The sequence below is a fragment of the Manis pentadactyla genome, chromosome X, assembly GCF_030020395.1.
Source record: "Manis pentadactyla isolate mManPen7 chromosome X, mManPen7.hap1, whole genome shotgun sequence".
Taxonomy (NCBI): domain Eukaryota; kingdom Metazoa; phylum Chordata; class Mammalia; order Pholidota; family Manidae; genus Manis; species Manis pentadactyla.
In genome coordinates this window covers 117,366,115-117,373,140 of record NC_080038.1, presented here as the reverse complement: position 1 = coordinate 117,373,140, position 7,026 = coordinate 117,366,115, and positions in this window count along the sequence as shown.

The window sequence follows — 7,026 nt, the reverse complement described above, 5'->3', positions numbered from 1 at the left end:
AGGCTCTTTTTGTGGCCCAGTATGTGTTCTATTCTGGAAAATGTTCCATGTGCCCTTGAGAAAAATGTGTATCCTGCTGCTTTTGGATGTAGAGTTCTGTAGATGTCTATTAGGTCCATGTGTTCTAGTGTGTTGTTCAGTGCCTCTGTGTCCTTACTTATTTTCTGTCTGGTGGATCTGTCCTTTGGAGTGAGTGGTGTGTTGAAGTCTCCCAGCATGAATGCATTGCATTCTATTTCCTCTTTTAATTCTGTTAATATTTGTTTCACATATGTTGGTGCTCCTGTATTGGGTGCATATATATTTATGATGGTTATATCCTCTTGTTGGACTGAGCCCTTTATCATTGTGTAATGTCATTCTTTATCTCTTGTTACTTTATTTGTTTTGAAGTCTATTTTGTCTGATACAAGTGCTGCAACACCTGCTTTTTTCTCCCTGTTGTTTGCATGAAATATCTTTTTCCATCCCTTGACTTTTAGTCTGTGCATGTCTTTGGGTTTGAGGTGAGTCTCTTGTAAGCAGCATATAGATGGGTCTTGCTTTTTTATCCATTCTATAACTCTGTGTCTTCTGATTGGTGCATTCAGTCCATTTACATTTAGAGTGATTATTGAAAGATATGTGCTTATTGCCATTGCAGGCTTTAGATTCGTGGTTACCAAAGGTTCCAGGGTAGCATCTTTACTATCTGTCTAACTTATCTCGCCTATTAAGCTATTATAAACACAGCCTGATGATTCTTTATTTATCTCCCTTCTTATTCCTCCTGCTGCATTCATTATATGTTAGGTGTTTTATTCTGTACCCTTTTGTGTTTCCTTTGACTGCTTTTGTGGGTAGTTGATTTTATTTTTTGCCTTTAGTTAGTATTTGGTTGGTCTGCTTTCTTTGCTGTGATTTTATTTTCTCTGGTGACATCTGTTTAGTGTTAGGAGTGCTTCCATCTAGAGCAGTCCCTCTAAAATATCCTGTAGAGGTGGTTTGTGGGAGGCAAATTCCCTCAACTTTTGCTTGTCTGGGAATTGTTTAATCCCTTCTTCATATTTAAATGATAATCGTGCTGGATACAGTATTCTTGGTTCAAGGCCCTTCTGTTTTATTGCATTAAATATATCATGCCATTCTCTTCTGGCCTGTAAGTTTTCTGTTGAGAAGTCTGATGATAGCCTGATGGGTTTTCCTTTGTAGGTGACCTTTTTTCTCTCCCTGGCTACCTTTAAAACTCTGTCCTTGTCCTTGATCTTTGCCATTTTAATTATTACGTGTCTTTGTGTTTTCTTCCTTGGGTCCCTTGTGTAGGGAGTTCTCTGGTCCTCCATAGTCTGAGCGACTATTTCCTCCCCTAGTTTGGGGAAGTTTTCAGCAATTATTTCTTCAAAGACCTTTTCTATCCCTTTTTCTCTCTCTTCTTCTACTGGTACCCCTGTAATGTGGATATTGTTCCATTTGATTGGTCACACAGTTCTCTTAATATTGTTTCGTTCCTGGAGATCCTTTTATCTCTCTCTGCCTCAGCTTCTCTGTGTTCCTGTTCTCTGATTTCTATTCCATTAATGGCCTCCTGTACCTCATCCAGTCTGCTTTTAAGTCCTTCCAGAGATTGTTTTATTTCTGTATTCTCCCTCCCAACTTTATCCGTTAGCTCTTGTGTATTTCTCTGCAGGTCCTTCAGCATGGTTATGACCTTTATTTTGAATTCATTTTCAGGAAGATTGGTTAAATTTATCTGCCCAGGCTCCCTCTCAGGGGTTGTCTGGGTAATCCTGGACTGGATCAAATTCTTCTGCCTTTTCAAGGCGATATAGGTAGTTGTAGGCAGTTGGTGCATGTGTCAGCTGGGAGAACAATGTCCTGCACACAGTGAGCAGCTTCCAATTTTATTTCCTGAGCTGCCGCTGGCAGAGAAGCCATCGGCACAGCCCAGAGCCCCGCAGGGAGAGGCAGGTGCAGCGGGTGTGCTCTCCTGCAAGAACGGCGATCTTTCACACCCTGTCCCTGCTTCCTCTGTCTGTGCTGTGCTGCTGCGCACTGACGGGGCCTCTGAGTCTGGCCAGGGTGGCTGCAGAGGAGGCTCTGGGTGGTTGCTGTGGGCGCAGCCCCTCTCATGCTGCTCCCCTGCTATGGCGGGGCAGTGTCGGAGGGGGAATGGACAGGAGGCTGTTTATTGCTGTGAGGGGCTTCAGAGCTGCGCTGCTGCCCAGGGGGTTAGGGCTCCTGGAGTTCCCCGGGATTCCCAGCTACTGGGCTGAGTGTGCCGGGACGCTTCTGTCCAGCTGTGGAGTCCCTGTCCCTTTAAGACTTTCAAAAATCACTCGCTTTTCTTTTGTCCCAGGGGCGCCAGCTGTGGGGACCTGCTCACAGATTTTACTGTTCCGTTTCCCTAATATCCAGCACACCATGCACTGTGTGTCTGTGCTCCCAGTGCAGATGACTAGGGCTGGGTATTTAGCAGTCCTGGGCTCCCACTCCCTCCCTGCTCTGACTCCTCTCCTCCCAGTGGGGAGCTGGGGTGGGGGGCATGCTTGGGTCCTGACGGGCTACAGCTTGTATCTTACTCCCTTCGTGAGGCGCTGGGTTCTCGCAGATGTAGATGTAGCCTGGCTGTTGTACTGTATCTTCTGGTCTCTCTTTTAGGATTAGTAGTATTTTCAAAAATGTATATGGTTTTGGAAGGAGATTTCTGCTGTTCTACTCATGCCGCCATATTGTCTCCTCTCTCCCCTACCATTTCTTATAGTGTAGATCAGCTTGTGATGAATTCTTCTGGCTTTTGTATGATTGAATGCATTTATTTGCCCTTTGTTTTTGCCTGATACAGATATTTTTCCTGATATAGAATCCTTGGCCAACAGTTTTTATTCTTTCAATACCTTAAAATTTTTTGCTCCACAGTCTTCTCACTTGCATTGTTTACAATGACAAATCTTAACTTTGTTTTTCAGTACAGAATATGTTTTTTTTCTCCCTGGCTGCTGTTAAGATGTCCTCTTTATCACTGGTTTTGAGCAGTTTGATTATGAAGTGCCTTGATGTAGTTTTCTTCATGTTTCTTGTAGTTGGGGTCTGTTGAGTTCCTTGGATATCTGGGTTTATAACTTTTCATCAAACTTTCATATAATTTTCATCAAATATAACTTTCTCCTTCAGTTATATTTATATTAGGCCTCTTGACTTTTTCCTACAGCTCACTGTTCATTTCTTTTCATTCTCTTTTCAATGTGTGCTTCATTTTTAATCATTTCTATTCATATGTACTCAGTTCACTAGTCTTTTTTATGCAATGTCCAATCTGCCATTAATTCCATCCAAATTTTTTTTCTTACCTCATATATTATAGTTTTCACCTCTATTAGTTTGATTTGGGTACTTAAAAATTATCTTCCATGTCTTGCTTAACTTTTTGAACATATGGAATACAGTTATAATAACTGTTTAAATATCCTTGCTTACTAATTCTAACATATATGTCAGTTCTGGTTGGCTTCAATTAATTGATTTTTCTCTTCTTATGTCTGACAGTTACCTGCTATGCTCATGGCAAGTACTTTTGATTGGGTGCCAGACGTTATGAATTCTATCTTATTGGGTTCTTTACATGCCTGTATTCTTACAGTCAGTGGTTTTTAATGAGGTATGATTTTGTTTGTCTGGCAACATTCTTGGGTGCTACAACTGAAAGGTGCTATTGGCATCCAATGAGTAGAGGCCAGGTATGATGGTAGGGATCCCACAATGTTCAAGACAGCCCCCACAACAAGGAATTATCAAGCTCAAACTGTCTGTTGTTCTGAGGTTGAGAAACTCTGCTATAAATATTCTTGAACTTTGTTCTTGGACTCAGTTAAGTTTCTTGGAAATTGTTTGATCCCTTTGAGTGTTGCTGTTAAGCTTTATTAGATGAAACCAGATTGGTGCTTGACTACAGCTCATTACTCCCTGTAACTGAGGCAAGACCCTTCTGTATAGTCTAGACATTGCCCCAGTCCCTGTGTGAATTCCGAGTAGTGTTCCCTCTAACCATTTCTTATGGTTCTCTCCCCAACATCAGATAGTTTCCTCACACATGCTCATGAACCTACATAGAGTTTGTTCTATCCCCACCTCACCTCCAGCACCCAGCCTACTTCCTCTAGAATGTCCTAGAGATACCTCACACTCCCTATTTCTACTCTCATCTCACCCCAGCTCTACTTCTTCTGTATCTCAGTGAATGGTGACAGTCCCCTAAACTAGAAATCCAGTGGTCACTCTCTACTCCTATCTCCTCATCACCCCACCATTCAGTCAATTTGGTCTTGTCAATATCTCGGCATTCTATCCTTACTTTCCATCCCTGCTGTTCCTGCCCTACCTTAGGCCATCATCATCTCTTGGTTGAACCCTTCATAGGAAGGCCCCAAACTGTACCTCTAGCATCCCTTGCTACTCCTCCTACGCACCCTCACCTCTAGCACCACAGAAGCTGGCACTGTTTATTAAGCAGGTCATGGCCTTTCACAACTTTGTGCTTTTATTTATTTTTATTTTTATTTATTTTTTATTTTGGTATCATTAATCTACAATTACATGAGGAACATTATGTTTACTAGACTCCCCCCTGCTTTTATTTTTTATAAATGCTATTCTCTTTGCCTGAAATGTAGTTCCTCCCTTCTTTTTCTGGTAAACTCCTTCTCATGCTTCAAGAGCCAGCTCTAAAGTCACCTCTCCTGTCAATCCTTCCTTGATTTCTTAAGGCATTTATTCATTCCTGTCCTCGGCTCCTTTAGTGTGTTGTGTTCACACTTTGTTAACAATACGGATGACATCTGCTTACACTACTGTCTGTCTTCCCCTACTGTAGCTCCCAGGGATCTAGCAATCCCTGTAGGATCTAGCGAGTTCCTTGCTAGTACTGAATTGCCCTTCCCCAAATTCATATGTTGAAGCCCTAACCCCCATTGTGACTGTATCTAGAGATAGGATTTAGGAGGTAATTAAGGTTAAATGAGGTCATAAGCATGGTGTCCTAATCCCATAGGACTGTGGCCTTATAAGAAGAGGAAAAGAGAGAGAGTTCTTTCTCTCCTTCTCCCCATCTGTACACAGTGAGAAAATGGCTGTCTGCAAGCCAGGTCAGAACCTGACCATGCTGGCACCCCAATCTTGGACTTCCAGCATGCAAACTATGAGAAAATCAATTTCTGTTGTTTAAGCCATCCAGACCATGGTATTTTGTTATGGCAGCCAGAGCGGATTACTATGTGTTTAAATGATGAATGCATTTTTTAATGAATCAGAAAGAAACAAACAGAAGAGGGAAAGATGGAATAAGTGGGGTGAGAAGATGAAGTAAGAAAGCAGGAGACAAAAGAATAAGAAAAGTTAAGGAAACAAGAGTAAGAAGGCAGAGGATGGCAGTGAGCTTATGAGGGAGCCAGTTTTTCAGTGGAGACCCTGAGCATGTGCCCAAGGACCCACGGCCCAGATGGAAGTGGGTGGGTACAGGCCCACTGCCAGTGCCAAGCATCCAGGCTCAAATTATATTTATATATACATTTAAGTTTTCCCCATAGAGGGCGGGGCCACATTGTGCTTTTCTCAGAAGTTATATGTCGTTCAGGAAAGCATCCGATGCATGGGGCTTGTGGTATCAGACAGGTTTGCTCTTTGGCTGGGCAACAGCTGGGTGCCCTTGCTTCCCTGGTCAAAGGCGGCCGCAGTCCATACGCAGCTGCCAGAGACACAAGGAGAGTGTTTACCCAACGGGCCCGAGTGTCCTCAGAGGACTCGGCTCTCAGTTACACAGCAAACAGCTGGCTCCGGAGGGGCAGCGTCCTGGGCGCTACGACCTGGCGGCTGCAGCGATGTTTAAGCCTCGACCATGAAAGCGTTTCCTTCAACCCTTATCTTCCCCGGCTGCGCGTAGGTGGGGGGCGGGTGCTCATTTGCGAGCTGGGACCTAACAGGTGGCTTTTAAAAAATGCTCCTTCTGAGGGAACACCCCAAAAAACGAACAGAAAGTTTTCTGTCGCCCAGGTCTTATGCAAATTGGTTTCAGAGTCGGCCACCCGCTGCCACAGACAGTGGCCGTCTTTCCAGTAGGAGGACATTTCCTGGCGGGGAACCCGGACAGGCAGGCGGCGGCGCGGCGGCGCGGGGCAGTGCCGGCCGGCCGGGGAAGCGAGGGATTCCGTCCGCCCCAGGGGCAGGGCAACGCCGGCCTGCGCTTGGGCCTGCAGCCGCCTGGGGAGCCGGCCCGGGGTCCCCCTCCTGCCCGCAGCCCCCGCCCGGGCCGAGGCTTCCGCTCCGGGGAGGGGGCGTGTGCAGCGTGCCCGCCGGTCCTGTCGCGACGCGGGGTCCGGGCTGAGCAGCGCTCCGGAGCCCTGCGACCTGGGGTTGGGGTTGGGGTGGTCCCAGGTTCACTCACCCCAGCCAGCACTAAGAATCGGGACTCCTGATCAAAACAGGACTCACATTTAGAAATCAAACCGATCGGAACACTTTTGACCACTTTTGTGTAGGAGAGGTAGGGGGTGTTGTGGGGATTTGGGGTGGGGGTGGGGAGCTGGTGGAGAGGTGTTGCTGGGAGCTAGTGGCTTTGAGAGCCGTTCTGTGCAAGCATCAGTGCTTGCCATGCTAGCAGTCACTGCCCAGCCCCGCGGTTAGTTGGGTGCAGGGAGGTGACAGGACCGCCAGGGCTGGTTCTTTTCTATTGTTCCCACTCGTCACTTAGGGCTCCTAGCAAACATGTTCAGCTAGTCCCACCTTTTCCGATGAAATGGAGACCTGTGCTTTGCTGTTGCAATGTAGGGCGGGGATTTTGTCCATGCTAAGATCTTATTTACAGTATCCACACTAGGAGGTTGACCCACCAGCCTGACAAAAATGCTGAGCCAGCATTAGGCTGGACTTCGGAAGGAATGGACGAGTGGAGATTTGCTGCCACCCAAGTAGCCACACACTTCCCTGGCTATTGGGAGCACCCGGAAGCCCACACTCTCCTGCCTGGCTACTGGCAGAGCTTCTCAAACATTATCCCTT